Raw genomic sequence first — 6,500 nt, 5'->3', positions numbered from 1 at the left:
GCGAGCTGAATGAAAAGCGCCATAATAACGGTCCGGGGCTTAACGTGTTGAAAGTGTATCTCCACTTGTACCTTGATAATTGAGACTGAAAAAATATTCAACGGCATAAAATAGCATGAAAAAAAAATAATCAAACCTCACATTGTAGAAACGCCTTGCGGAGTAATGAATTCAAACGTATTGTATTTGGAAAACCCAAGATAAACAAGGTGTGTGAGAACACCATCTACAACTGTGAACTTCGTATCACACCAGAATTAAATAACTTATAAAGAATTCAATTGATACAAGAAATAATTCAAAACCAAAACGTAGAGGGGTCTATACCTCGAACGGAAACTTGGCGTAGGACTGTGATGGGAACAACTACTATTAATTTTGATTCTTTGGATTTTTGAAAACCGCAATTTCCACATTCTGAACAGTGGTCATACAATAGATCGTTTGTTATATGCATTAGTGTGCTTCAAGGTAATTGTATTGATGGACAGAATCAACTATTATTGGGAACTAATTCTGGCTGTTGCTAAGATTTGTATTCCAGAAAAGCTTGTTATTTATTAGAACTTAGATTGTGGGTTGTTCACTAATCACGTAATGGAATATGGAGGAAAGGGAGTATGTGGAAGTCTAATACAACATTACGTCAACTATGAATTTTCACACAAAAAATCTTATTTAGAAGAGACGGTTTTTTTTCGTATGTGAAAAGTGAATAGTTCTTACGTTAAAATATGTGAACCCAACTGTCCAAAATTTCCAATTTTCCAATTCTTTTTTCCGACTTTCCAACTTTCCAATTTTCCAATTCTCCAATTTCCCAGATTTCTAATTTTCCAATTTTCCAATTCTCAAATTTTCCAATTTACCAATTTTTCAATTATTTTCAATTTCTTTGTCCCTAAAGGTGTTATATAGCTAATTGACTCTCCCTCCAAAGCCTGAATGGTTAAAATAATCTGAATTTATCATTTGAAGCAAGGTACATCAATGGGGGAAAAAGTTTGATCATATTAAAAAAGTGTTCACTATATCGAGGAAAAATGTTCGTTATATCGAGTGACGCAATATCGAGGGTACGTTATATCGAAGTTTACTTGTATGTCCAAGAATCTCAAGCACCCGGAAACTTAAATCCTCCAAAACACAATCGTCAATGATCCAATCATACGAAGATTTAATAAATTTCGCTACCACACTTGCGAATCAAGCAGAAAAACAGTCCTGTCGGTGTGCTGTTCACACTAACCACACACGCAAACACTATGAAAGCAACGGTAGTAGCAGCAGCGGAATTGAACATCATCGAAAATAAACAACAAGAAAATAAACATCACACGACACACCATCAGCGCAGAACACTCAGAAATGGTAAATTTTTCACTTTTGGACCTCTCGCACTTATTGCTTGGCTTGATTTTTTTTTATCCCATTTATTTATTTATCAGGCTCATTAGCATTTTCTCTGTAACAGAGCCGGGTTTTTATCGTGTACATGTACATATGTTTATGTTTCTATAAATTGTAAATTACACAGTAGAAGTAGTAGCCATTTAGGCGTTAGGTTTTCTGTTCCATTACATTATGGTAAATTACACTCTAGTAACCATTTCGGCGTAAGGGGCTGTCCATATACCACGTGGACAGAAAAAGTACAATTCTAGACACCCTCCTCCCCCTCCGTGGACAATCGTGGACATTTCCTATACCCCTCCCCTCTTTGTCCACGTGGACATTTCTATCTATTTCTGGAGAAAAAATCGATTTTTTTTTGGAAAACCACATAGTTGACGTAGGATTACGTTACGATATTTGTTATATGTTGATTTTGAATATCTTCGAATAAGATGAGATTCTAAATTCAACATCATCGTGAAATAATCAAGGGGCGAGATTGTATTACTTGTTATGTTTCAGAGGTATAGCTTGCGATACGTTAAGGAGGAGGGAGGTCCAAAATCCATATTTTCTGGCGTTATGAATTTTGTGAATAATGCCATAATATCGATCTATTCACTATTATTTTCTTTCTTCAATACTACTCGGGTATCACTCTTCAGTTTCTTCCGAATTCTATTATGTTTTCTACAATTAGCTTCTGTGCATGAAAAAAAAATGCTTCAACTGTTCCTGATAATGCGTATACATTCAGCATCTCGAAATTGTTCAGTCATTTCGTTATGAATTTACGAAATGGTCTGCAGTAAATTGCTCTACTCTCGTTTGTGCGAAGCTCCCGTTCTACCAGCATCCCAAGATCAGAAAAGTCGCAAATTAACTCAACTCCTGATCAAACTTTCTTAAAGCTTACGCTTGTCGAATGTTCACAAATGCTACAGTAAGTGTATTTGATAGTTTCGACCACAGGGTTGTCGAGTCGTATTCATTGGAATTTATCGACTGATTGTTTGTAAGAAGCTCATAACAGAAACGTCAGACCACATGTCTCCTCGACAATCTGGCAAGCAATTTTGGAGTTTGACAGGGATGTGCTGTTCCTGACATAGAAGATGACCTTTTGCGGGTGAGGGCTGACTTTGGGAATTGATAACGGTTTGTGTCGATTATCCCTATGAATTTTCCATTCAAAATTGTTGTAAATTTTATCACCTTTTCATCGCCCATCACGATTTTTTACAAAAATGGCGTTTTTTAAATAGAACGAGTCGCAAATTAAGATGTGATTCATTGAGTTTATTTCGGTCAAATAATGTGGAACCCATACGCCGTAGTAATTTGCTAGCTGCACCAGATGCTCAAAGACGGTGGTTTTTGGATATTTGTAGTGACTCTGTTAATTGATCTGTCGTGTATCAAATATTATTCTTAATGGATTCCTCGATTTGATTGACTTGAATTGACTCACAAATTACCACATTTCAATAGAGGGAAATAAAGAGCTTCGCTGCTAGTAACCCTTATTCATAGATACGAGCCGTGCACCTTTAAAAGAATTTGTTGTTCGTCTTCCAATTTTGCAAAACCTTGGAAGTTCTGAAGAGATAGAAACGAAGTGGTTTTTGTATCATGAACAGAAACTGGATCAAAGCCCGTATCTAAGAAAACAATGTCGACCATTTTTTGTATTACGATACTAAGCCAGTGATGTTATCTTCATCCTGACGGAATAAATTCTCCTTTACTAACAATGAAAATGAATCGATCGTTCACAATTTATGTGCATTAGTTTCAGCATATAAATTTCAATGAAAAAGACCAAGAAGAGAAAAAATTATAGGAGGTTGTGTCCAAGATACGACCGCATTGTTGACGTAGAACTACACTGTTATTTTATATAAGTCGCCATACATTGGTGGCTTGAAACTACTAGGAATATAAACACTTCTCATCATTTTGCGCTCGAAAAAGTTGCATTACTTTCTCATGCTCGAGAGAAGCGCAGCTGTCACCCTTAGTGGAGGAAGTTTTGCTACTGGCAAGCGAAACCTAATTACATACAAAATTCCAGAACGACATTTACTTCTTGGTGACTAAACAAGCGAAATAAACTCTTTTTGGTCATAACAACCTCGAAAACAGTAGCAAAGCTTCATTATGACCAATATTAGCGCAAATGAAGGCAGTTTTGCGCCTGGCACGCGAACCCAAATAATTCCAGTAAGACATTCAAGATGCTTGGTATTCCCCAAATAATTTTCTGGCGCACAAACTTATCGCCTGCTTCGCAATAATGTCAGTTTAATGCATTGATGATACCCCAAAGAAGCCCTTATGATGACGGAAAACAAACGATGTTAACAGCTTGGAAAAAAACTGAATTATGCCACACAGCTTGTACACTGCTGTAACACCCATCGATGGGAATTCGTTGATGAGTTTGTCAAGAGCGACCGCCTTCACCACCAGCGGGGGGAACTTGATTTTGATTGCTGCCTGGGTAACGGCGTTTACATTTTCGACAGACGCGCCAAAATCGCCTGCTTCACTGTTGTTCGATGCGGCGTCACACTCGCGAAGGCTCGGTTCAGTGCGAGCGCTTTTCACTGCACCAACATCGCGTGCATCATCAGATGACGCTTGCCTCGAAATTTTATTGCCCCTGGCAATGCGATCGTTTTTAGCAGGGCTCGAGCCTGCCTTCCTTTTCTTCTTGCTCATCACACATTACGCGAAGCGTCCAATTTATGACGCGGAAAGAAAAACACACGATACGAATAACGCGAAAAACGAACAGAAAAGCCAAACAACGATCCAAGTTGGATTATAACTGGTGGGGTCCAATCTTAGATCGAAGCGCAGCGAAAGCAAAGTGAACTGCATTGCTCAACAGTCCGATGCCGAATGAAAGTTTGCCTCAGCGAGATCCACTGTTTATACTCTAGACAAGTATTCCCCTTCATTCTTCTACTTTTCCTTTGTTCACGGAGACTTTAAATCCTACGATTTCCCCTCCGTTGGTCGTCGATAAAATGGTCGTTATTAACAGCTCTGTTCGGGAAAGCACATAAATGGACAGAACAAATGTATGGAAAAATGGAAACACCTCAAGTTTTCATGAATTTTAACCATTTACAAACCAGGGGATTCTAATGTATAGCATATTTAACAAATCTTACGAAATTTCCGATTCGTTTAGTATGTAAATCGCCAAAATCCGTTCGCGGCAAAAATAGTTATTAACATTAACTTTATTTCATAAAAACGTGACCTGTTTTCTGATTTGACACCCTTAATGAAAGACGTAGTTCTACGTCAAAAAAAGCGAAGTATGGATGCCCGACCGGCCCTCTCAGAGCCTCTTTACACAGTGCCAGCAACTGCTGAATCGGTCGAATCGATTAGAAACGAGTGCGAGTCGGTTCTGAAAATTGCATTCTATCTACTTAAAGTTTTTTTTTGTTTTGACACGGACCAGTCGCCACATACATGCATACAGATTAGACGTAATGTATTTGAAAAAATTTGTCCACGTGGAAATTATCTATACCCCCTCCCCCCTCACCGTGGACAAGCGTGGACATTTCGTGACCCCTACCCCCCCTAAAGTTGTCCACATGGTATGTGGACAGCCCCTTTCGTTGCTTGCTTATAATTTGTTTTTTTTTTCAAATATGTGGCTGATTTTCTCTATTTGCACAAATTTGCACGTATTTCGCATGAAATATAAAAAAACTTCTACCGAACCGGCGATGTCGTAAGCCTTTACACAATTTGTCAGAAAAGAGTAGTCTGTCTTCCTCTCTTTGGTAGGAATGTTGTGCGACAAACCTCTTGTTGCGAAAACTCATTTATTGAGACATATCGCATATCATGATATTTGCAAATAGGTACAATTGTGTTACTTTCGTAGCACAACAAACGGATGTGGTGATACAAATTTGTTCGCATTGAACTGAAACGCAATTCGTCACTCTCGTTTTGAGCATGCAACAATGCCAAAGATACATTTATTTTTATTGCAACACTGCGAACTAAGGACAATGTCGTTATTGTACAAAGGTTCGTGATTTTTGATTCCCTGGATCTGAAGTTTCCGATGTCCGAAAAATCAAACTAGTCCAGAAAATTTTCTTTAAAATCGTCTATTTTTTTTCAACTAATCCTATCTCCTAACGATGACGTCACTCTTAACCCTACTCTATGTGTATCCTACTGTATAAATGTTTTCCCTACTGTGGAAAGGTTTGTGTGCACACAGGTTTCAGGTTACTCACGAATCGATGACGTTCCAGCTCCGGTGATTCGCGTTGACGGCGGAATGGTGTCGACATCTGGATACATCAGTTTGTATGAGGCCAACTTTTCTCTATCAGATTAGTCGGCCCTAAGACAGTTTTAAATTACTAAAATGTGTATGAAATTTTTTTCTTGGCGTTATTTACCTACTAGCAGTACGTTGTTCTGACCCTAATTTAAACTATTTTCTATGAAATTTTAGATATTCTCACCAAAATTTACCATTATAATATGAAATCATCTTTAGACACAATTTTTGTATGATATTTTTTCCCTACTTGCAAGTTAAAGTGATTTTCATTTACATAGAGTACTATTTTGATTTGGAAAAAATAATTTTCATTCATAATTTTTATTTTGAAAGTGTGTTCATTTCTTCTGCAACCCCATATTGTCATGCCTACTCCCCCATTTCGTAATACGAAGCTCAAAGCCGTCAACGCGGATAGAACGATGGAGCAGCCTGATGTTCGATGAAGCGCTCACACACCATTCTTTTCACCGACGTGAGTTCTTCGGGAATCTCGCTGGCGTTGGTGGACTTTTCCCGTAACTGATGCAACCACGGTGAAGTAGTGCCGCTTGTAGCGTACGGCAGCCGTGGGACCGAGCTTCCTTTCCGATGACCAACGCACTCCAGATTGGCCTATAATGGTACGCAACCACGAGGCGATAGGCCACTCCGGGGGATTCGATCGATGCACCGGATCCGAATGGCGGATCTAACCATAATCCGAACACGGACTCGGACTAGGAGCCACAAGGCTACATAAATTAATGATGCTCATTAATGCCCTGTTTTA

This window comes from Toxorhynchites rutilus, chromosome 3 (genome assembly GCF_029784135.1).
Source record: "Toxorhynchites rutilus septentrionalis strain SRP chromosome 3, ASM2978413v1, whole genome shotgun sequence".
Classification (NCBI taxonomy): Eukaryota; Metazoa; Arthropoda; class Insecta; order Diptera; family Culicidae; genus Toxorhynchites; species Toxorhynchites rutilus.
The sequence above is the reverse complement of the archived record's forward strand: the minus strand, read 5'-3'. Positions refer to the sequence as shown.